Here is a 22561-nt window from a genome sequence, read left to right on the forward strand (position 1 = left end):
TTATCAGGTGGGCCTCTATGATTTCCCGTGCGTTGCTGTACACCCCCGTCTCCTCGAGGCAAAAAGTAGCCGTTCTGGGTGTGAGTCAGAGCACTTGCGTATCAGCCGGTCGAGTACCTTCACTTCCGCATTGCTGAAATTTAAATATGGTACCGAGTACGAAATACTGCTCACAATCAGAGCCTGCACCAGCCGGATCAGGTCCTGTTCCTCGAGTCCCCTCTTTCTGTTGGTAATTGATTGCATCATGCGCAAAATCTATGTGGTCGTGTGTTGTAGCTTCTGTATGGCGTGACCTCCACCCACATCTTTTTGTAAGTGTAAGCCGAGGATACGAAGTCTGTCCACCTTGGCGATTTCTCTAGGACATATTTGCAGGTGGATGGTTGGTGTCTGGGCTGCTGATCGTCCTCGTGAGCATTCTCGATTATGAGGAGCTCCGACTTCTCCGGTGCGCATTACAGTCTGCATGTCTCCGCGTATTTTGCTAGGACGTCTACTGCCTCCTGTAATGCCTCTTGTTGTTCACCTATGGACCCTCTGACCGTGCATATCGTGATGTCTTCTGCATACAAGGCATGTCTGATCCCCGGTATTTTCTCGAGCAAGGCTGGGAGTTTCATCATGGCCACATTGAAAAGTGTTGGCGACAGCACTGCTCCTTGCGGCATTCCTCTGTTAGGTGTGTCTACTCGCTGTGACCTCACACTTCCCAGCCCTACTGTGACTGTGTGATCTGTGAGAAAAATCTTCACGTAGTGGTAAGTTCGTCGGCCGCAATTCATGTCTGGAAACAGACATGATTGTCTAGTATGGCTTCGTGCCCCACATTGTCAAAGGCCCCCTTTAGGTCTAGTGCGAGAATTGCTTTTGGGCATCATGGCATTGCTGTATTCAGTACTTCCGCTTTGAGCTGCAGAAGGATTTAATATAGGACGATAGTTTGCTACTAGTGTGGAATCGCCTTTTTTGGTACTGGGGTAACAGGAGCAGTAAGCCAGTCACTAGGAAGCACAGCTGAAGACAAAGATGCGTGAGATATTATAACTAAGAACAGGGCGCTTGAGCGTATCTATGAAGAAAAGCATTGGGTATGTTTTCTGGCCAAGGAGCCAATTTTGTTTTTATATTTAAAAGCATAGAAAAAACACCCAGCTAAGAAACTATATCATATACATCACTGAGACGCTCAAAAAAATGCTGTTAACATTCCACAATCTATAATTACTTGTTTAGCGCAAAAAACAACGGACACGTGAAAGACGACAGGACAAGGCGCTACTCTCAACTGACATCATTTTATTGCATCCCTCCTTTATATAGAGCAGAAACAAGAAGAACATGCGCAGTGAGCAGCATGCGCGGCAGAGTAGCGCCTTGTCCTGTCGTCTTTCACGTGTCCGTTGTTTTTTGCGCTAAACAAGTAATTATGGATTCGCACCAACTAGCCCGCCAACAAATTGTGCGGATTCCACAATCTCTTGTTTCTCAGTAAACAGATTTCCATCATGCACAATCTGGTCTTCTGAGAAAGCCCCAGTGTTTAGTTGCATGTAACTTTTTATTTATGCAAGAGTCCCATTCCTGTTGCCATTTTGATCCCAGGGCCTTTGTATGGAAGTGCTGGTGTGTTGTGCGCGGCCATCCATCTGCTGCTTCATTCCTTGGTATCCCAACATGGCTTAGGACCCTGCAGAATTGTATGGTTCTTCCGTAGTTGTTAAAAACCACCATGCTTAAGGTATCGCCAAGCAGAGGTACACACGCAGAGTTTAAATTTAAAGCTCTGAGTGCACTTAATGAATCGGTATAAACGATAGCATTTGTCTGCTTGTAGGTATAGTATGGTATGATAAACTTTATTCAGGTCCTGAAGATCAACCCTTAGGATGATGCAGGTGGCTCCCACGTCGGGTCAGTAAGGTTTAACCTTACCGCCGTGTCGTGGGCCTTCTGGACGGCCGGTACTTGATCTAAAATCACTCCACTGTGAAGCACTCGCCGCCACCAGTCTCTTTCCTTGTTGCAGTCTGTGAAAGCCACAGGACATTGCCAAAGCACATGATCCAGAGTAATGATGCCATTACACTTCTCGCAATTGATTGGTACCTCTCTTTGTAGATATAGCTTGTTAATAAAGTTTGGACTAGGATAAGTTCTTGTCTGTAACAATCTCAGAGTCACTGCTTGAGCTCTCTTGAGCTTAGCGTGTGGCACTGGGAATTCCCTCCTGTTCATGTAGTAATGCTTCGCGACTTCATTATATGTAAGTAATCGGTCCCTGTTCTCCTCCAGCATTATTGGGGTCCTGGTCGCGTAGTGCACGGATAGTAAGTCCTCGTGCAGCTGCATTAGTCATCTCGTTCAAATTCCTCCGAGATGGATCGACAGACCGAATGTGTGCAGGAAACGAGCGGATTTCGATCCCTTGGCTGTCCATCTCACCGATCAGCTGGGCAGCCCTTTCGGTTACAAAGCGTTTGGTAAAGCGTCTAATAGCCATCTTAGAGTCACTGTAAATTCGCGTCCACTTATTATTCCTTAAAGCCAATGCTATCGCTACTTGTTCTGCCACTGTCGCTTCTTTAGTCATGATTGTAATAGCATCCCACGTGAGTCCATCTGCATCTACTACTACTGCTGTAAAGGCTTTCTTTCCTCTGACCCATGCAGCATCTACAAAAGCCGCATGTTCTCTGTCCTGTTCTATCTCCTGCAGGAGAGCTTTGGCCCTTGCGTTTCTTCTTTCCAGGTTGTGCACCAGGTGCATATTTCTGGGAAAACGAGTCGTCTTGATGATCTCTCTTGTGCTATCTTTTAGTTCTACTGTGTCTTCCGAATTTTTGGATTCGCTTGGGTACCACCTTATTTTTTCGAGTATTGCTCTACCTGACTTTGTTTCGGAAAGCCTCTCTCTTTGGGCAATTTGCTGAGCTTCAATTATTTCGGCTATTGTGTTGTAGAGCCCTAGTTTCATTAATTTATCATCTGGTGTGCTGACCGACAATCCCACTGTTGTTTTGACAAACCTTTTAATTAATCTGTTCAACTTCTTTAGCTCTGTCTGTGTCCATCTAAGCATCCCTGCTACATATGAGAAGTGACACAAGGCGAAAGCGTGGACCAGTCTCATGGCGCTCTCCTCTCCCAACCCTCTGTGTCTGTTAGTGATTCTCCTTAGCAGTCTTATTACCTCCTCAGTCTTGCTTGCAATGTGTTGTATTGTTTTTCTGTTTGCCCCGTTTGCCTCCAGGAATAAACCTAAGACTCTAATGTATTCGACTTGCTTAATAGTTTTGCCTGCCTTCGTGGTTAGTACTAACCTCCGTTCTTCCTCGGGAACATATCCGCTCGGTTTTCTACGCCTTCTCCTGTTACTGAGTACTAGGAGTTCAGACTTATCAGCAGAGCACTTCAGTCCCCTGTCTTCTACAATGGACTCCACCTCATAAATGCTCTCCTGAAGTCTGCTTTCCGCCTGTCCCATACTTCCTTCAGCGTTCCATATTGTCAGATCGTCTGCATAAATGGTAAAGTTAATGCCCTCTATCCCTTTTAATCCCTTTGCCACTTTTGACATCGCCAGGTTGAAAAGCATAGGTGACAAGACCGACCTTTGTGGCATCCCTCTGTCAGCGAGATCCATCTTCTCTGATTTAATGTCCCCGAATCTAAGGTGTGCTGAGCGATGGCCAAGAAAGGCTTCCATATAGTTTTCTGCACAATCCCAGTTTAGAAATGACCTCAAGTATCGCTCTATGCTTAATTTTGGCAAAAGGTTTTTCGACATCTAACCCCAAGAGAGCTCTAGTGTGCTTTGGACTGGCTAAGAGCAATTTATGTTTAACAACATGGCATCTTGTGTGGACAAGCCTGGTTTGAAACCAATCAGATTATACGGTAGGATAATCTGATTCTGTGGAAGCCTTTCTTGTCCTCCACATATTTCATGAACCTGTTCAATATGACATGCTCCATTGTCTTCCCTAGACATGATGTTAACGAAATTGGCCTGAGGTTATCCAAGTTGAGTTGTTTGCCCGGCTTTGGTATTAAGATAGTACAGGCCGTCCTCCATTCTTCTGGATATACCCCATTCTTCCATAATTCATTAATGTATGTGGTCAGATATTTTATGGAGTTGTCGTCCAAATTCTTAAGCAATCTGTTAGAGATGCCATCCGGGCCCGATGCTGACCTACTGTTTAAATCATACAATGCCGTGCGTACCTCACTTTCCTTGAATTCCTGATCCATAAAGTTGCATTCTGCCCCTAAGTAATCGGGGTAACTTACTTCTTGATCCACTGTCCTGAGAGGCAAGTATTTAGCTGGCAATCGCTGCATTATGCTCTCTGCGCTTGCAGTACGACTTTCCTGGTGTACCAGCTTCGCCACTGCCGTACGTCTACTCGATTTAGTGCCTTTTTCATTGAGCAGATGCCTGAGCAGATTCCAATTGCCTCCACGTTTTATCCTTCCATCTATAGAGTTAGACACCTCATTCCACTGTTGTTTCTGCAAATACCAGGCGTGCTCCTCGATATCCCTATTGAGCCGAGCAATTCGCTTCCTAAGTCTTCTGTTCAAGGGGTGTGATTTCCATCTTTGTAAAATCGATTGCTTAGCTTCAATCAAATGTGCCAATCTACTGTCCATTTGTGTGACCTCTTCCTCAGTTTCTATAGCCTTAGTTGCTGCATTCAAGTCGTCCCTAAGCTGAGCTACCCACTCATATGGTGATTTGCCCCTTCTGTTTCCGCTCTGTCCTTTCCGATTTTTCTAAATTGATCCCAATCTATATAAGTGAAATGCTTTACCTCCACTCCACCCCCGTCGTTTCCACCATTATGTGTAGTATGTAATGGTCACTCCCCAGATCCGCCCCAGAGATGATCCAGTCTGCCCTGGGTAAGTTAAAAGTGAAGGTTAAGTCCGGGGTAGTGTCCCTACACGTGGAAGTGCCAAACCTAGTAGGAAAGGCTGGGTCTGTGATAAAAGAGAGGCCTAAATCCGTGGCAAGATTGCCAGATTCCTTCCCCTTTCTTTGTACTCCAGTGGTAACCCCTAGATTGGTGTGGGGCATTGAAGTCCCCGCCTATTATGAGGGGCGCATTTTAGGCTACCCCCATGGCCTTATTAAAAATTGCTTTGAAGCTCTGTCTCATCTCGCTGGGACTGTTATATATTGTTACGTGTGGAAAGACACACACGAAAGAAGCTATTTACAATATATTTACACTGGAACCAAAGCCGCCAGGCCGACACCTTGCTCGAGCCAAAAGCCCAGACACACTTCATCGTCTTTCTCGCGGCGGCTCGTCTCTTTAGCATCTCTAGATGGTATCGTAATACTACCCCCCGGCGGCGAAAGCACCGTCACGGTGCAGTTAAATATCCAAGGCGCTTGGAGAGGTGTAGGGTTTGAGTCGGGCGACGTGGACAATATCACTGGTTGTCCCAGCGGAGGACGTAGTGGGCGTGGCTAGAACAATTTCATATGTGACATCGGTCACTTGGCGGAGCACGCGATATGGGCCTGTGTAACAGGAGAGCAGTTTTTCACAAAGGTCCACTTTACGCGATGGTGACCAAAGCAACACGAGGGTGCCGGGCGCAAAACGCACATCACGGTGACGGAGGTCGTAGCGTTGCTTCTGTTTGTCTTGGGACACTTCCAGACGAGCACGCGCAAGTTGACGAGCATGGTCAGCACGGGCGATTGCATCACGGGCATAATCGCTAGTTGAAGCCGTGGTGGACGAAAGCACAGTGTCTAGTGGTAGCGTCGGTTCTCGGCCATACAAGAGGTAAACAAGGAAAAGCCAGCAGTTTCGAGACGGGAAGAATTGTACGCAAAGGTAATGTAGGGTAGAGCCAGGTCCCAGTCACGGTGGTCGGTTGAAACGTACTTCGATAGCATGTCTGTAAGCGTGCGGTTCAGACGCTCAGTGAGGCCGTTCGTTTGTGGGTGGTAGGAGGTGGTAATTTTATGCTGTATTGAGCAGGCACGCATGATGTCGTCAATGACTTTGGACAAGAACGTACGGCCACGGTCGGTGAGCATTTGACGCGGAGCACCATGCATCAAAATGATATCGTGTAGGAGGAAGTCCGCAACATCAGTAGCGCAACTGGTCGGAAGAGCGCGTGTTATGGCGTAGCGGGTCGCGTAGTCCGCAGCAACGGCAACCCATTTGTTTCCTGATGTAGATTCCGGAAATGGGCCGAGAAGGTCTAAGCCGACATGATGGAAGGGTTCGGCAGGGATGTCGAGCGGCTGCAGGTAACCAGCGGGGAGCTGGGAAGGCTTCTTGCGTCGTTGGCAAAGCTCACAAGCGGCGACATAACGCCGTACGGAACGTGCAAGGCTCGGCCAGAAAAAACGGCGACGTACTCCGGTCATAGGTTCGAGATAGGCCAAGGTGTCCTGCCATTGGAGCGTCGTGAAGCTCTTCTAGAACGGTTGAGCGGAGGTGTTTTGGTACTACAAGTAGTAACTCAGAGCCGTCCGGATGAAGGTTACGACGGTATAGAGTACCGTCGCGGAGGACGAAGAGGCGTAGAGTAGCATCAACCGGAGCGTGTTCAAAACGGTCGATGAGTGCTCTGATGTAGGCATCACGACGTTGCTCGTCGGTGAAATTAAGGAGCTTGGATACTGAGAAAACGCAAGCAGCAGCACTGTCAATATTAGAGCAGTCAGAGTCGTCAACAGGGTAACGCGACAAGCTGTCAGCGTCTTGGTGCATGCGGCCAGACTTGTACACCACGGAATATGAGAACTCTTGTAGCCTCAAAGCCCATCGACCAAGCCGGCCTGTACGATCTTTTAGCGATGAGAGCCAGCAGAGGGCATGATGGTCAGTGACTACGCAGAAAGGACGACCGTAAAGGTAAGGCCGGAACTTCGCAACTGCCCAGACCTACAGCAAGGCATTCTCTTTCCGTAATGGAATAGTTGCGCTCCGATGGTGATAGGAGGCGGCTTGCGTAAGCAATAACGCGATCCTGGCCACGCTGACGCTGGGCTAAGACGGCACCTACGCCATGACCGCTGGCATCTGTACGCAATTCTGTAGGTGCATCAGGGTCGAAGTGGGCGAGAATGGGTGGTGAGGTGAGAAGAGTGACGAGACGAGAGAAGGCGGTGGCTTCTGAAGTACCCCACGAAAATTGTACGCCTTTCTTCAACAGATTAGTGAGGGGTCTAGCAATTGCCGCAAAATCTTGAACAAAACGACGAAAGTACGAGCATAGCCCAACAAAACTGCGAACGTCTGCGGCTGTCTTCGGAACCGGGAAGTCTCGGACAGCACAAGTTTTGTCGGGATCAGGCTGTACTCCGGAAGCGTGGACGAGATGGCCCAGAACCGTAATTTGGCGGCGGCCAAAACGACATTTGGACGAGTTCAGTTGCAGCTTCGCCTTTCGAAATACATCAAGTATAGTTGTTAGACGCTCAAGGTGAGTGTCGAACGTTGGCGAGAAGACGATGACGTCGTCGACGTAACAAAGACACGTGGACCATTTAAAACCCTGGAGCAAGGAGTCCATCATACGCTCAAATGTGGCAGGGGCATTGCATAATCCAAACGGCATTACTTTAAATTGGTATAGGCCATCAGGTGTTATGAACGCGGTTTTTTCTCTGTCCATATCGTCAACAGCAATCTGCCAGTATCCAGAGCGAAGATCAATAGAAGAGAAATAGCTGGAACCATGAAGGCAGTCAAGGGCGTCGTCGATACGTGGGAGCGGGTAGACGTCCTTCTTAGTAATTTTGTTCAAATGACTGTAGTCTACACAGAAGCGCCACGTGCCGTCCTTCTTCTTAACCAACACCACAGGTGACGCCCAGGGACTCGAAGAAGGCTCAATGATGTCTTTGTCTAGCATTTTGTTTACTTCATTTTGAATTATTCGGCGTTCCGACGCAGAAACTCGATACGGTCGTCGGTGAATAGGCGTAGCATCGCCAGTAGGAATCCGATGCTTGACCGCGAGTGTCTGGCCTAAAGGGCGATCGTCAAAGTCGAAAATATCTCGGTACGACGATAACACTTGGCAAAGGTCTTCAGCCTGTGTAGAGGAGAGGTCTGCCGCAACCATTTTCTTTATGTTGGGATCGGCGCTCGAGGCTGGTGCGAGGGGCCCGCCATGTTCGGAAGAACCATCGGCTGATAAAGCTGCCACTTGATGGTCGGCGAGACAATCAACGTTGGCAAGGCAAATACCTTGCGGGAGAATTTGCTTTGCCAATCCAAAGTTAAAGATAGGCATGCGAGTGCAGTTATCAGTAATAGTAAGAATACTGTGCGGCACGGTGACGTCATACTGCAGTGGAATGTTGGGCAGAGGAGTGACGAGGTACTCGCCATCAGGAACAGGTGGGGAAGACATCAGTTCAATATAGGCTAATGACTTTGGTGGCAGGCGAATAAAGCCGGTGCGGCGTAAGCGGCACTGGGGTGCATCAGGAGGTTCTGCGAGAAGCGGCAACTCAAGGCGAAGGGTACTGGCAGAGCAGTCAATAAGAGCAGAATGCGCAGAGAGAAAATCGAGGCCGAGAATTAGGTCGTGGGGGCAATGAGCAAGCACGATGAAGAGCACAGGAGTGTGGCGGCCGGCGATGCTGACACGTGCCGTACACATGCCGACGATAGGGACAGTACCTCCATCAGCAACGCGGACGACACGTGCCGACGCTGGGGTGAGGAGCTTTCCGAGTCATCGTCGGAAGGCAGCACTCATAATAGAAATAATAGAAAATAGGCAGAACAAGCTTTGCGCTTTACCTCTGTACCTATTTAGGGCCATTTCTATCAATATATATTCAATTTTGTTCACCCCTAGTTCTAAATCATGCTCGATGTAGGGAATTTTCTTGTCAATTAGGGTGGCGATTCCCCTGCCCGGGTCTTTGCTTTTGCAGATCGAGTTAAAGCCGGACAGCCCTATCTCCTCCGCTAGAGTTTCCTGCAGCATTATTATTTTGGCCTATTTTCAACCGTTTTGATTATCTGTGCTAATGACGCTCTTTATTGGTGAAATCCTCTGCAATTCCACTGCCACACACTAAGTCTCTTTCTGCTATCCACTATTATTGCCGTTACCCCCCGACTTGCTACCCCCTGTCACTGTTCTCTTGACTGTACTACCCACAGCTCCTGGAAGTGTTCTAACGCTTTCGGCTTCAGAGGGCATATATTCCTGATCCTCTCCTTGGGTCTCTAATTTTTTCAGCCTTTTCTCGGCTGTTAACTTCCGCTTCCATGTTTTGTCCAACTTAAGGTTAACGCTGTCTACCGTGTCCTTTAGGTCCTTAATCGCATTCTTAATCTCCTCCAGAACCGAGCACATCGATTCCACCTCTGGGACTACAGCTCTCTTTTTTGGCGCTGGTGTGCCTTCTTCCTCCTGGCTCTTACTTCTACTAACCGCCTTATAGCTACTGCCACATTGCCGCTTTCTGCCCTTAACCCTTTGTTCATTTCCTGAATCTGCTTCTTAAGTTCTGCATTTGCTTTCTTCAGTGATATAACCTCTCTGATGAGCTATTCTACTCTGGTATCATTGCTTTGTATCTGCGAGGCTATTGCCCCATTACCTGTGGCTTTCACAGTACCTTTGACTTTCTCTGCCCAGGTAGCTCCTGGCTCCTTGTTGATCTTCAGCTCCTGCTCCTCGAAGCGCACCTGCGCCTCCCGAGACCTCGAACGGTTTCTTCCCCAGGATGTTGAACGCTGCCTTGATCTTGAACTACTTCTTGAGCGTGAGCGCTGTGTTGATCTTGAACCGCTCCTTGAGCGTGAGCGCCTCCCGGCGCCCGGAGGGGTCTCCTTTGTCGGTTGAGCCGATTCCATCTCGGAGTCCTCTTTGAAGCGTTCTCTTCTTACTCTCACTACGTACGGTATTTGATACCGCTGCTTGCAAGCCTTGTCACCTGTGGGGTGATCTTCACCGCAGAACTTGCATTTGGGAGAGCATATATGATCCTCCCCTGGGTCTTGCACACCGCATCCCCTGCACTGCACATCAGGTGTGGGACAAACGGCTCATCTGTGTCCAATTCTTCCACGTGCGTAACATACGTCAAATTGCGTCCTGTACAGGTAGCACCTCACTAGGGTTGATCCATATTTGATGAAATTGGGCACCTTGAATCCGTCGAAGAGCACAATAACCCAGCTCGTAGCTTTGATACGCTGTGCAGCCAACACCATTGGGTTGTATTCATGCACGATCTTTTTCGTGATAACACTGACTGTCATTGAGGTTCACTCTTCTAATAACCCCCTTGCATGTAGAGTGGGGGGCCGTTTCATAAGTGCTGACTTCATATTCCGCCTTCATGACAGTAAGAGACTTGAGTCGCACATATCTTTCGGTAGAATAGCAATCTGGGTCAGTTGGTACATACTGAATAGTAAAAACCAGTCAAAAGACGAAGGACAGAGAAGAGATGTGGCACACACGACGACTGGACTAACAACTGTGCTTTATTGAAGAACCCCGTCTCTCAGCAAAACCCGGCGAGCATGCGCAGCTCAAAAGCCGACACCCACACACGAACAAAGGTGATTGAAAAACGCCACGTAGCTAACGCCAGTGCGATAGGAAACTAAGTTCCTTCTGCATCAGTGAGAGAGAGGTAGAACTGATGCAATTATCCCCTTGCAAATTGATATGGTAAGCTTCGAGAATTTCACGCTCCGTCTTGCCCTTGCCCCTACCAAGGATTTTAACATTGGAAAAAAGCGGGACGCAGCCGCATTCCCGACAATGGCGAGGCAGATTTGCTCCATCAGAGGAATTCCAAGAATTGTAGCGTTCTCGCAGCCTCTCATTAATACACCGGCCTGTTTCACCGATGTAACTTTTTCACAAATCAGTGGAAGCTCATACACCACACGTGTAGTACAAGGAATGTAACCGTTGTCATTACACGCGGGGGGTCTATTCCTGCCGCGCGCCACGCGTGAGCAAAGGCCTGAAAGTTTGCAGGGAGCAGAAAAAACAACGTTAACGCCCTGCCTCGCAGCAACTTTCTTGACGTTGTGGGACACCCTATGTACATAGGGCATCACTTCAAGTCTATTCCGTTCAGCCGCCGTTAGGTCAGCCCTTTTTTGCTCTCGCCTCTTAATCTTTTGCAGCAACGTTTCTGCCACTGCCTTCAAAAGCGCTTTTGGGAAACCAGCGGCCACCAAACGGTAGAATTGTAGTGTTCTCGCAGCCTCTCATTAATACACCGGCCTGTTTGACCGATGTAAACTTTTTCACAAATCAGCGGAAGCTCATACACCACACGTGTAGCACAAGGAATGTAACCGTTGTCATGACACGCGGGGGGTCTATTCCTGCCGCGCGCCACGTGTGAGCAAAGGCCTGAAAGTTTGCAGGGAGCAGAAAAAACAACGTTAACGCCCTGCCTCGCAGCAACTTTCTTGACGTTGTGGGAGACCCTATGTACATAGGGCATCACTTCAAGTCTATTTCGTTCAGCCGCCGTTGGGTCAGCCCTTTTTTGCTCTCGCCTCAATCTTTTGCAGCAACGTTTCTGCCACTGCCTTCAAAAGCGCTTTTGGGAAACCAGCGGCCACCAAACGGTCGAACTGGTTGTCAAAACTTGATTTTATGCTGTGGTGGCAACTCTTTTGCAAGGCATTTCGAAAACAATTCATAGCAATCCCTCTCTTAATGACTTTTGAGTGTGCGGACGCGTACGGTAACAACGCCTTTTTACTCCTCGGCAAGAAGCACCAGCACACATGGCCATCGTCAAGAAAAGTTGGTTCAATTTCTAAAAATCTAATCGAGTGGTTAGTAGGCAGTTCATGTGCAAAGCAAAGTGCACTTGAACAAGCCTTAAAAACCGTTAAGACCTGGTCTACTATGACAGGCAAGGAGTCATTCGGTGAAAGATTTAAAATAATCAAGAAATCGTCAACATATCTGAAAACTTGGCACACACGTTTATCAAGAAGAGAGCCTTGAAGTATGTTGTCAAACTTCGCTAAAAATATCTGGCATAGGACTGGTGCGACGCTAGCCCCTATACAGATTCCTTTCTTCTGTATGAAGAGGCATGATCAAAGAGGCTGTATGAAGGCCTTTCTTCTGTATCTTTCGGTATGATCGAAGTCTGGTGTACTAACGACTACGATGTTCTGTGTGAAGTTGGGGCAGACGATGTCTCCCTTCGCTTGGTCTTCTGTAAGTCCGGCCGCCTCGACGATCACTTCTCCAATAGCTGTAGTGCTGACCTTGTTCAGGTTGAGGCCTCCCCGAGGCCTAACGATGATTTTCCTGTGCTACTCTGGCAGTTGCGGCATCCTTGACAATCCGGCGCTTGAGCTTGTCGGCCCCGTCGGCACCTTTGTTGGCGATGTCTTTTCCTTGTAACTCTTGGGTCAAATGGGCGGTTCCACCAGCTCCCCAGGTCTTTCCCGCAGATCGCGATCTTCAGTCGGTGACCACCTGCCAACCCATTCCTTCCTCACCACCTTCCGTCTCCAAGGAGACGTCGTCGTCCATACGTGCATCAGCCATGCCGACTTGGCGGGCTCACTAGGCCTACGTGGCGTTAGGCCCAGCGGAGCTCCCACATTCCATGCACACAAGAAGGCGATAAAAGTTCAAAAAAAGCTGGCCACCTTGTCCAAAGGTATCCACCGATTCACGGTAACTTCACGAATCCAATGATGTGCTTGAAACCATGGTCCTGCCAAAATTGCCTGCAGAATCATTCATAAAAGAGACGGAGCCGATTCAGGGCACAACCGCTCTCGTCGTCTTCTTCCTTTATCATCCTGCTTGTTGGTGATAATTTTCTTTATTGCCATCCATACCACATAAATTTCGGCGATAAAGACTAAAATGAAATTAGTTACCTGAATATTAATTTCCCATTTTTTATGTTACTGACACCCATGTACTCTTGTGTTTTAGAACCATCTGCGTAAAATTCTGTGATTTTTACATTTTTCTTGAATAGCACGGAACTCTTGCATTATGTGTTCTTGCAGGCTGTCGTGTTTCTTCAGATGTTTTAGTGTCCAATGAGATAGCTGTGTAAAATCGGACCATGGGGCCAGTCCTTGTGGCCTTATAGCAACCTGCAGGACCTCATGGGGAATATCATAAATCTTAGTCTTCCTTGTGTTGTATGACAAGTGGCCAAATCATGTTCGGTTTACTTGTGTAGTGTAACCCTGAGTGGTTGCGCTACATTATGTTACAAAGTTGTAGCAAATATGTTTTGCTGATGATCAAATTCTCAGTACATAGGAAGGAGTGCTCTGCGGTGCTGTAAGGAAGGTTCATTGCAGTCAATGTATAAACTTTAGACAGACAATGTTCTGTGGGCACTACTAGCCAGTTGTAGGCTGAGATCATGAATTGGATCAAGTCATTTAGATTGCCTAGCTGCGCCATAAACTACACTACCATGGTCGAGAATGCTAGGGACCAGTATATACGGTGTAGGCATGTTCGGGCGGATCCCCAGTGCTTCTGCGTTAACACTTTGAGAATATTTAGTGATTCATTTGCCTTAATTTTTTTTGTGTTAATGTGTGCCAGAAAGTTCAGTTTTGTGTCAAATGTTTCTCCTAAAGATTTGTAGTCTTGTTTGACTGGCATTGTTGCATCATCCAATTTCAGAACCTCACTTCTGGGAAAACAGTACTGTAACAGTTTTTTGGGCGGAGAAGCAGAAACCATTTTTCTCGGCTCATTGCGTGAGATAATTTATTGTTACTTGTAGTTGTTTTTCGCAGGTTGATAGATTTGAAGCTCGACAAGCCACTTGCGATTCGTCGACATATGTTAAGTGGATAACAGATGACAATGATTAATGGGGTTTTATGGCGCAAGAGCCAGAGAAGGCTAAAGAGCACCAAAAAAATCATACAATGTAGTCGACGATGTGGTCAATGACAAAGGCTGTATGGTGGCCTAAAAACATCTGCTGTAAAGTGCGTAAAATACACACCTAAATAAAATTATGGCAATGATACATAGGGAGTACAATGACACGGACGAAAATAAAAGAGGAGGGGGTATACTAAAATGTGTCGCTGTCAGTACCACTACTGTCTCATCAGGGCCATTCGAAAGTCAGGGCCTGGAGACGTGTACTGTACAAAACGCTACCATCGCAATAGCAGCCTCTCGAGACAGGTCGCGCTACGAATTCTTTGGGCTGATATCAGGCGGCTTTCATTAAAAAAATCTAAAACTGATTTTGTGTTGAATAACAGCTCCTTACCGAGAAACATTGCTGGATGAAGAGGGATCTGGAGGGAAGTGTTTTTTCCTTTCAAATTCTGCCTCCCAGCACTCAAGACGCAGAGGACGGCCAACCTCTCGCTGCATTTAATGACCTGAAGTCATCCATGTGGTGCGTCTTAAACCTTCCTACACCCGCTGACGAACTTCAGGACTTTGTTTCTCTGTTGGTTTCTTGTTTTGTTTTTATTCGTTACTGCTTGTGCTTGTTTTTCACTTCTGTGTTTGTTTGCAGCATCGGGACAATGCTTTTTAAAGGGGGGGGGCAATGACACGTGTACTTATTTATGTTTCTCAGTGACCGCTTTTTTCACCAACTATCAAACGTTAAACTCGGCAAAGCACCTGCATGTATCATAAGTTTCTAGAATGTTATCGATGGTCCTATCTGTTGTCTGTTAAAGCAGGAAAGTGGCCAGTAAACCTGTGTATGCTCCCACCAGAAGAAAGTTGCCTTTCCTCTCTTTGATACCCCTCCTCCATACTTACACGTGCTTTTGCTTGGCTTTATTTGATGTGTGTGGGTTGAGCAGGTGCTGCTCGAAGTAAACGCTCCGATTTTACTGTAATGTCTGCTCATCTCGTGTACTTCCTTTTGTGTGTTTGAGGGAAAAGTTGCATCTATCCCAACTGCATGTATTTGAGAATTATTGGGCTAGTTGATCTTACATTTCTGATAAGGGAAATTAGTGCAACAAAAGTACAATGCACATAGACTGTCTTCTTTCTCTGTGTGCGTTGTCTTTTTGTTGTGCTAATTTTCCTCCTCAGCAATGTCTGTGTTAGGTCATTAATCCTGCTTTGAAATGCCACAAATACTTGTTAAGAAACTTACTGACACCCTGCTTTCACGCCCAGAATGGGTGATAAAAGGAAACACGTGTTCTGACATGTGGAGGCTTGCGCCAACTGCAGCATAGCGCCGTTAGCCACCCCCCTTTATCCCTACAACATTCCCAAGTAAAAACTGCCTCACACCACTAAGATAAGAACAGGGCCAAGTAGTATGTGATTTTGCACACGGTGGCAAGTTAACCTCAATTGTATTTTCCTTGGCAACATTTCCTAGAAAAAAAGAAAAAAGTAAAAAAAGGACAGTTTATCGGATAGATTGGGAGGCATTCAACAATAGAGATATGATAGCCTCAAGAGGTGGCTTCCCTTATATTACGATAATGGAATGTGTTGCACAAATGTCATTGCAAAGCTCGGTGAAAGTATGCCGCCTAGAGCAGAACTGAACCTGGAGTAACCCAATGAATGGAATGCTAGCCAAAATGCAGGCCAGACAGACCAGTCATGAATTTCTTATTTCAGCAATCATATGATGAAGCCAAGCATAGGGAAATTATTTGTCCTTAACTGAAATGTAGAAATGATGAAGAGTGGACAAAACAACTTGGCTGGCCAGAAGTTTTCTTTTTTTTAGTTTGCTTTTTCTTTAGTCTGCCCTGAGCACACACCTTTGTGAGGTACATACGCATTTTATTAACAATCATTTACTTTTAGATGCGGCACACATGCAGCAGCAAATGTAATAACAGAATAGTATACTGACAAGTAACAGATTTTCTTTAGATCACAGCGACTTTCTCAGCAATTTTGTCATTGCCACTTTCGCGTACTTAAGAAAGTTTCTGAAGAAAAACTTGTTGCAGCAAGTTCTCACTGGTTTGCATAATGCCTTGCACTTGCACAAGAGGACAACATGGGTACCATCACAAAAATTTTTTTCACGCATTCGTCCCCATGTTTTTTAAAAGCTTTAATATATTTTTACGAAAAAAATTTACTTTTCGGAAAAGTTATTGCAACATTCGTAAAATCACAGAATTAGCCAAAATTCTTAAATTTGGGAGAGTTGGCAGGTACGAGTGTGCTTTAAGAATGGCGCGGAATTCACCCCGAAGGGACTATAAATGCCTCCAAGATAAATTTTAGCGAGAAAAGCGGAACCACTATTGCCAATGTGCCCATAAAAAAAATGTGAGTAGATGAATTAGTGCTCGTGCAAAAAATCCCTTAACATGTGCTCAATAGTGCTGTATGCAGGCAAAGTTCCAAATGTTGGCAAGCCTAATGGTGCCAAATTTTAAGGTAAGTGATTTAGCAACAGGTAATGCTTATTGTAACTGCTCAAAAGAAAAAAAACTGAGCAGAAGCCATTTCACAATGGTGCGTTTAGCACTGAACACAACGTAATGCTAGAGCTGAAACACTGCAGCGAGACTCCTCCTTCGCCCCATTTTGATGATTTATCCCCTTTGAAACAGGCTGCCGACCTGCTCGAGTTAATCGGGCATGCTTTTGATTCTAGCATTTTTGTACACATCCCCAAAAGTTGTCTACCTTGTGCCTGCAACCAGATCCAGCCGTATTAATCTCCATACATTTCAACTGCTGACCGGTTGATGCTTCCGTCCACTTCCAAGCCAAGTGCTGCGCATTCTATTAGGAGGTGCCGAGTTGTCTTGAAAGTATTTGCTGCGGTATTCCCCCGAACCGCCATCTAGCGGCACCGCCTGTGGCCTGCCCGCAAGTGCCGAGAAATGGGTCGTCCAGAGGCATGGCCCACGTTGGCACGACACCGAAAAGTGCATCAAATGATCACATTAATAGCTAAACTTTACGCACTTGATGCACTCTTGACTCAACCGGATCAGTGAGACAACAGATAAGCTTACAATATCCTTTGACACCAATCGTGTCCACATATCATCGGTTGCTTGCAGTGACCTTCATATCAATGTTTCGAGAGACAGGTGCATTTGCAGTCAAAATTTATCACACATTTGGGGACACGAGCAGCACAGTGTTCTGCTTGTCTGATGAAGAGCACATTATGCTTTATTATAAACATTGCCTTCGCAATTATGGCACTACTGCAAAAGTGTGATGCTGCCATCTCGGAGGCCTTCTAGAGCCGATTAAATGGCTCACGTCATCTATGTAAATCCATAAATATATCCCGCTATGCGTGATGCATTTTCTCGGTACACTGCAGACAAGTGTTTCTGGTGCAACTGTGCACTACAGCTTACAGAGGTGAGCACTTGCCGGGGGTGTGTATCAGCAAGTTTGCAGGCAGCTAAAGGTTCCTATGTTAACCTTTAACAAAGAAGCTCGAGAACAAGGACCGCACAAAGAGCGATGGAACGAAAAATCTTGGGACTAACGTTAAGAGACAGGCGGTGTGGATCAGAGAACAAACGGGGCGTAGGATGAATAACCGGTGGACCACTAGGGTTACAGAATGGATACCAAGAGAAGGGAAGTGCAGTCGAGGTCGGCAGAAAACCAGATGGGATCTGTGCCACCGTATCTGCTGACCGTTGAAGTCTGCGGGCACCCCATTTCCATGGAGCTGGACACAGGGGCCAGCGTGTCGGTCATGGATAGGAAACTGTTCAAGCGTACTTTCCCCGACGTGTCCGTCGAGGCTTCGGGCATGATGCTGCGCAGCTACTCCGGACAGCTCTCCCAGGTCCAGGGGCAGGCCTAGGTCAGCGTTCGCTTTGGTGACAGGGAGGCAACCCTTCCCCTTTATTTAACCAAGGGGTCGTCGCCGACGCTGCTAGGCCGAAATTGGATTCACGCACTGGGCGTTCGGTTGCCGGAGTACGAAGAGGCCGTCTTACATGTGATCAAAGATGTCCCAAGCCTCCTGACCGATTTCAAGTCCCTGTTCCAACCGGGGGTGGGCTCATTTGCTGGCACGACGGCTAGCATTTACGTTCCTGAGGGAGCCCGACCTCGTTTTTTCAAGCCTTGCCCACTGCCGTTCGCCCTGAAGGACGGGGTCACCCAGGAGCTGCAACGGTTACAGCGAGAGGGCATCTTGGTGCCCGTCAAGACCTCTGAGTGGGCCGCTCCCATAGTTTCAGTCCTCAAGCGAGATGGCAGTGTCAGGATCTGCAGGGATTTCAAGGTTACCATCAACCCTGTCGCTACCGTCGAGAAGTATCCACTGCCCTGGATTGACGATCTCTGGTCAGCGTTGTCCGGGGGACAGAAGTTCACAAAACTCGACCTCAGAGACGCTTACCAGCAGCTGGTGCTCCAGGATGCCTCCCGGAAGTACGTCACGATATCGACAACTTTGGGGCTCTTCCAGTACACGCGCTTACCGTTTGGCGTGGCCTCAGCCCCGGCCATCTTTCAGAGGGAGATGGACAACCTCTTCAGGGGCATGAGACACGTGGCGGTGTACTTGGACGACATCCTGGTTACTGGCACCGATGACGGGGACCACCTGCAGAACCTGCACAATGCCTGGCACGATTGCAGGACGCCGGTCTCAAGCTCAAGCTGGAAAAGTGCGTTTTCCTGGCCCCCAGCATTGAGTACCTGGGACACGTCATTTCCCAGGCTGGCCTGTCCCCAGCCCCCCGCAAAGTTGATGCTGTGCTCAAGGCGCCAAAGCCCCACAACAAGAAGGAGCTTCAGAGCTACCTCGGCCTCATCAACTTCTACAGGAGTTTCCTACCGAACCTGTCGGCGCATCTACAGCCCTTACATCTTCTACTTCAAGATGGTCAGCAATGGACCTGGAAGAAGGAGCCGGATGATGATGATGATGATTGTTAGAGTTTATTGGCGCAAGGGCCAGATGTGGCCAAAGAGCGCCAAGGCGATGATAATGGCTTGTCAGTGGTATGAATAGTGAATCATAAGGTGTGAATAAAACAGATGTGGCATGGCTGTAAAGGGGCCTAAAATAGTCACTGTAAAGTGTGTAAAATCTATAGGTAATAAGAATATGGCAATAAGTAATGAAGTGTGCTATCGACACGAGAGATGCATTGTGAAAGAATGATGGTATACTAAAATATGTCAGAGGCGAAAGTTCTCAAAAAGCACTTCTGCCTTAGCAGAGCCCTTGAAGTGCAAGGGCCTGGAGGCATGTGCTATATATGCTGAACTACTATCACAGCAGCATCCTCTAGAGAGAGGATGCGCTACGAAATGATTGGACTATTAACATGCAGGACCACATCGTAGAAGAAGCAGGAAGTGGCATTCCAGCGCAGCAAGGAGCTAATCACCAAGGCTCCAGTGCTGGTGCACTTCGATCTGGACAAGCCAGTCGTCATAACAGTAGATGCGTCGCCCTACGGGGTAGGAGCCGTCCTGGTGCACCGGGACAAGGATGGCCAGGAACGCCCTGTTTCGTTTGCTTCCCGTCGGCTTCTTGCTGCAGAGCAACGTTACAGCCAGCTGGATAAGGAAGGCCTGGCCCTCATGTTCGGGGTCGAGCGCTTTCACCAGTACCTGTTTGGCAGAAAATTTGAGGCGATCACGGACCACAAGCCGCTGCTGGGTCTGCTGGGGCCGGACAAGGCGGTTCCAATGCAGGCATCGCCTCGAGTGGTACGCTGGGCCTTGAGGCTTGCTGCCTACAACTATCGGCTGGTCTACCATCCGGGAAAGGACCTGGGACCTGCTGATGCCCTTAGCCACCTGCCCCTGCCGGAGGTGCCAGCTGCTGCTCCAGAGCCTGCTGAACTGTTCATGCTGGAGCACACGTACCCGGAGGTACTCTCCAGATCTGCGGTGTCGCTGGCGACCAGCCGGGATCCAGTCCTGTCCTAGGTGGTCAAGGCGGTGTCCCGAGGGGAGGAGTTGGTGCACCAGGCTTACAGCCACAAGGCTGCCGAGCTCAGCCTGCAGCAGGGCTGCCTACTGTGGGGTTCCAGGGTGGTGATCCCACAAAGTCTCCGGTCCAGGGTCCTGCAGTTGCTGCACGCGGGTCATCCTGGTGTAGAAAAGATCAAGATGGTGGCCCGGTCCCACATTTGGTGGCCTGGCCTGGACCAGGACATCACTCACATGGTGCAGAGCTGCCAGGTCTGCCAGGAGCACCAGCGGGCCTTGCGTCATGTGGAGATCACCCCCTGGCCGTTCCCACAGAGACCCTGGTCCCGCTTACATGTGGATTTTGGGGGTCCCTTCAAGGGCCACTACTTCCTGGTAGTGGTGGACGTCTTTTCGAAGTGGGTGGAGGTCCTACCTGTCAACACTCCTTCAGCAGGCGCGACCATTGCGGCGCTGCGACAGGTATTCGCCACCTAGGGGTTGCTGGACGTCATCGTGTCCGACAATGGCCCCGCTTTCGCCAGCACAGAGTACCTGGCCTGGCTGACAAAGAACGGAATTCGCCGGATGATAGTTCCGCCGTACCACCCTGCTTCAAACGATGCAGCCGAGCGGGTGGTACAGACAATCAAGGACAAACTGAAAAAGTGTAAGGCTGGAGATTTCCGGACGCAGGTTGCCCGGGCACTGTTTCAGTACCAGACCACGCTCCACGACGTCACTGGCCGTGCCCCCTGTGAGCTCCTGCTGGGTCGGATGGTAAAGACACCCTTGGACGTCCTGCATCCGGACCTCCGGTCCACAGCGCTCCTGAAACAGTTGAAGCAGAAGCTGGCTGCTGACAGAGGGTGCCGTCCCGGGCCTTTGCCGGAGCCGGGAGCTCCGGTCTTCACCAGGAATTTCCGTCCTGGTCCACCCTGGACCGCCGGAGAGGTGCTATCTCCTGCCAGGGCCTCATCGCTGCTCGTCCACATGCCGGACAGGAACACGTGGCACTGGCACGCCGACCATGTTCGGCCTCGCCTCATGACCCAGCCTGCAACCTTCGGCGCGCCACTTCAGAAGGCCAGCCCGCAGGGGGGCCAACGGCAACACCGGTTGCTGCCAGCGAAGCACCAGGGGCGGCAAGCGTCGCCAGTTGTGCGGCACCCGTTGAGCCACTACCAAGTTCGGCGCCATTATCAAGGTCGGTCACTGCTGACCCTCCGGACGGAGCTCAACTGGCTCAGGGAGCACCCGACGTTGCCACACCCGGATCGTCAACACCTGTGCCCAGGCGGAGTACTCTACAGCGAAGGCCGCCGGACCGTTACTCGCCTGGTAAACACTTTTTGTTTGTGTTGTTTGCGTGGACAAACAAACTGGGGGTAAGGGGGTGCGACGATCGTGTGACGTAACCCCAGCCATATTTTTAGTTGGCCCGCTAGGCTCAGTGGCCCGCCGAAGCTCGGTGGGCAACATTGGTTCACCGCATGGAATAAACATCGCGAGCACAGCTGCTCGGCGATCAGTCATCACCACCACGCTGCGCGTCGTATGTGGGACGCGGGTCCCTTGGCACCCCCTTTCGCCCCGGACCGTGACATATACAAAGCTACAATTATCTGAATGGAATGCCAACCTGCCCAAAAACTGCATTAAGTGACCAAAGAATTTTACAAACTTGAATCCACTTGCAATAGGAAAAATTTGTCAACCCATGAGCAACTCAAACATGCTGAGCTGAGTCAAGCATTTGAGCATGCTTACAACAGCACTGTTAACATTTACATAAAATTGGTTGGGTACACCTCACAAACCCTACATACAAGAATTGAGATTGCTAAGCATTTAAAAGTGATGTCTTCGGCTGTCTGGTCGCCTTTGAGTGTTTTTATGCATTTGCACATGTATAGGATGCCCTGTTCCGGAATAAACAGTTGCGAGTGTAGCGCTCGTCCTTCCTTTCCTCTCGCTGTTATCTTTTATTTCGAGCTTTTGAGCTACAAAGTACCATGTTAAGCTTTCAAGCACTATCTGGTAAAATTACCCATTAACAACACTGCAAAACTTAACAGGTATGTCTGGAATAGTTCCTGGTATCATAGAACAAGTTTATGTATAATAATCGGGACCGAGGTGGTCGAATTTTTGTGTTGGTTACAATCACATGAAGCAGACAAAGAAACCCCCCCCCCCCCCCCCCAGCAAAAATCCCCCGCTATTTTCAATTGAAATGTAATAAAGAATTGGACGAAAACACAACCATGTGGGAGTCGAACCCAATCTTCCACGTGTGATGCTTTACCGTCCTTGGGTATTTGAGTAGCCGCTGACGGTTCCACCAACAGCATACACATCTTTAGTATGTCTCTACATAGTAACTGGTAAACAACTGGTAAATGAACCCTCGTCATGCGACTACGTTAAAAAAAAAAGTATGCAAAGTTCTTGAACGAGAAGTACAGCAGCGCAATGAAGTTGCGGTTGATTTGTTTGCAGAGAGTTGAAGTTAAAATGCCGATTTGCAGCGGGTTGTCGCAAACAAAATGGAACGAATTAATTGTTCACTTGGACATTGCGCCCCGTTCGTGATCAACGCGACGGCTTTTAATTTGAACCTGTTCTGTGCCTTCGTCCTGGGCGCTGTTCACGGAATCTGCCGTGTGACAAGATGTACCGACCAGCCAAA

The 22561-nt window shown here is 48.5% G+C and overlaps 1 protein-coding gene across 2 annotated transcripts in view; it reads right to left on the reverse strand.

Annotated features, from left to right (window-relative positions):
* Window positions 1–22561, reverse strand: part of LOC119461867 (transcription factor E3) — a 278465-nt gene that overhangs the window by 254473 nt on the left and 1431 nt on the right. The gene's annotated exons all lie outside the window — the stretch shown is intronic.

This window comes from Dermacentor silvarum, chromosome 8 (assembly GCF_013339745.2).
Source record: "Dermacentor silvarum isolate Dsil-2018 chromosome 8, BIME_Dsil_1.4, whole genome shotgun sequence".
Taxonomy (NCBI): domain Eukaryota; kingdom Metazoa; phylum Arthropoda; class Arachnida; order Ixodida; family Ixodidae; genus Dermacentor; species Dermacentor silvarum.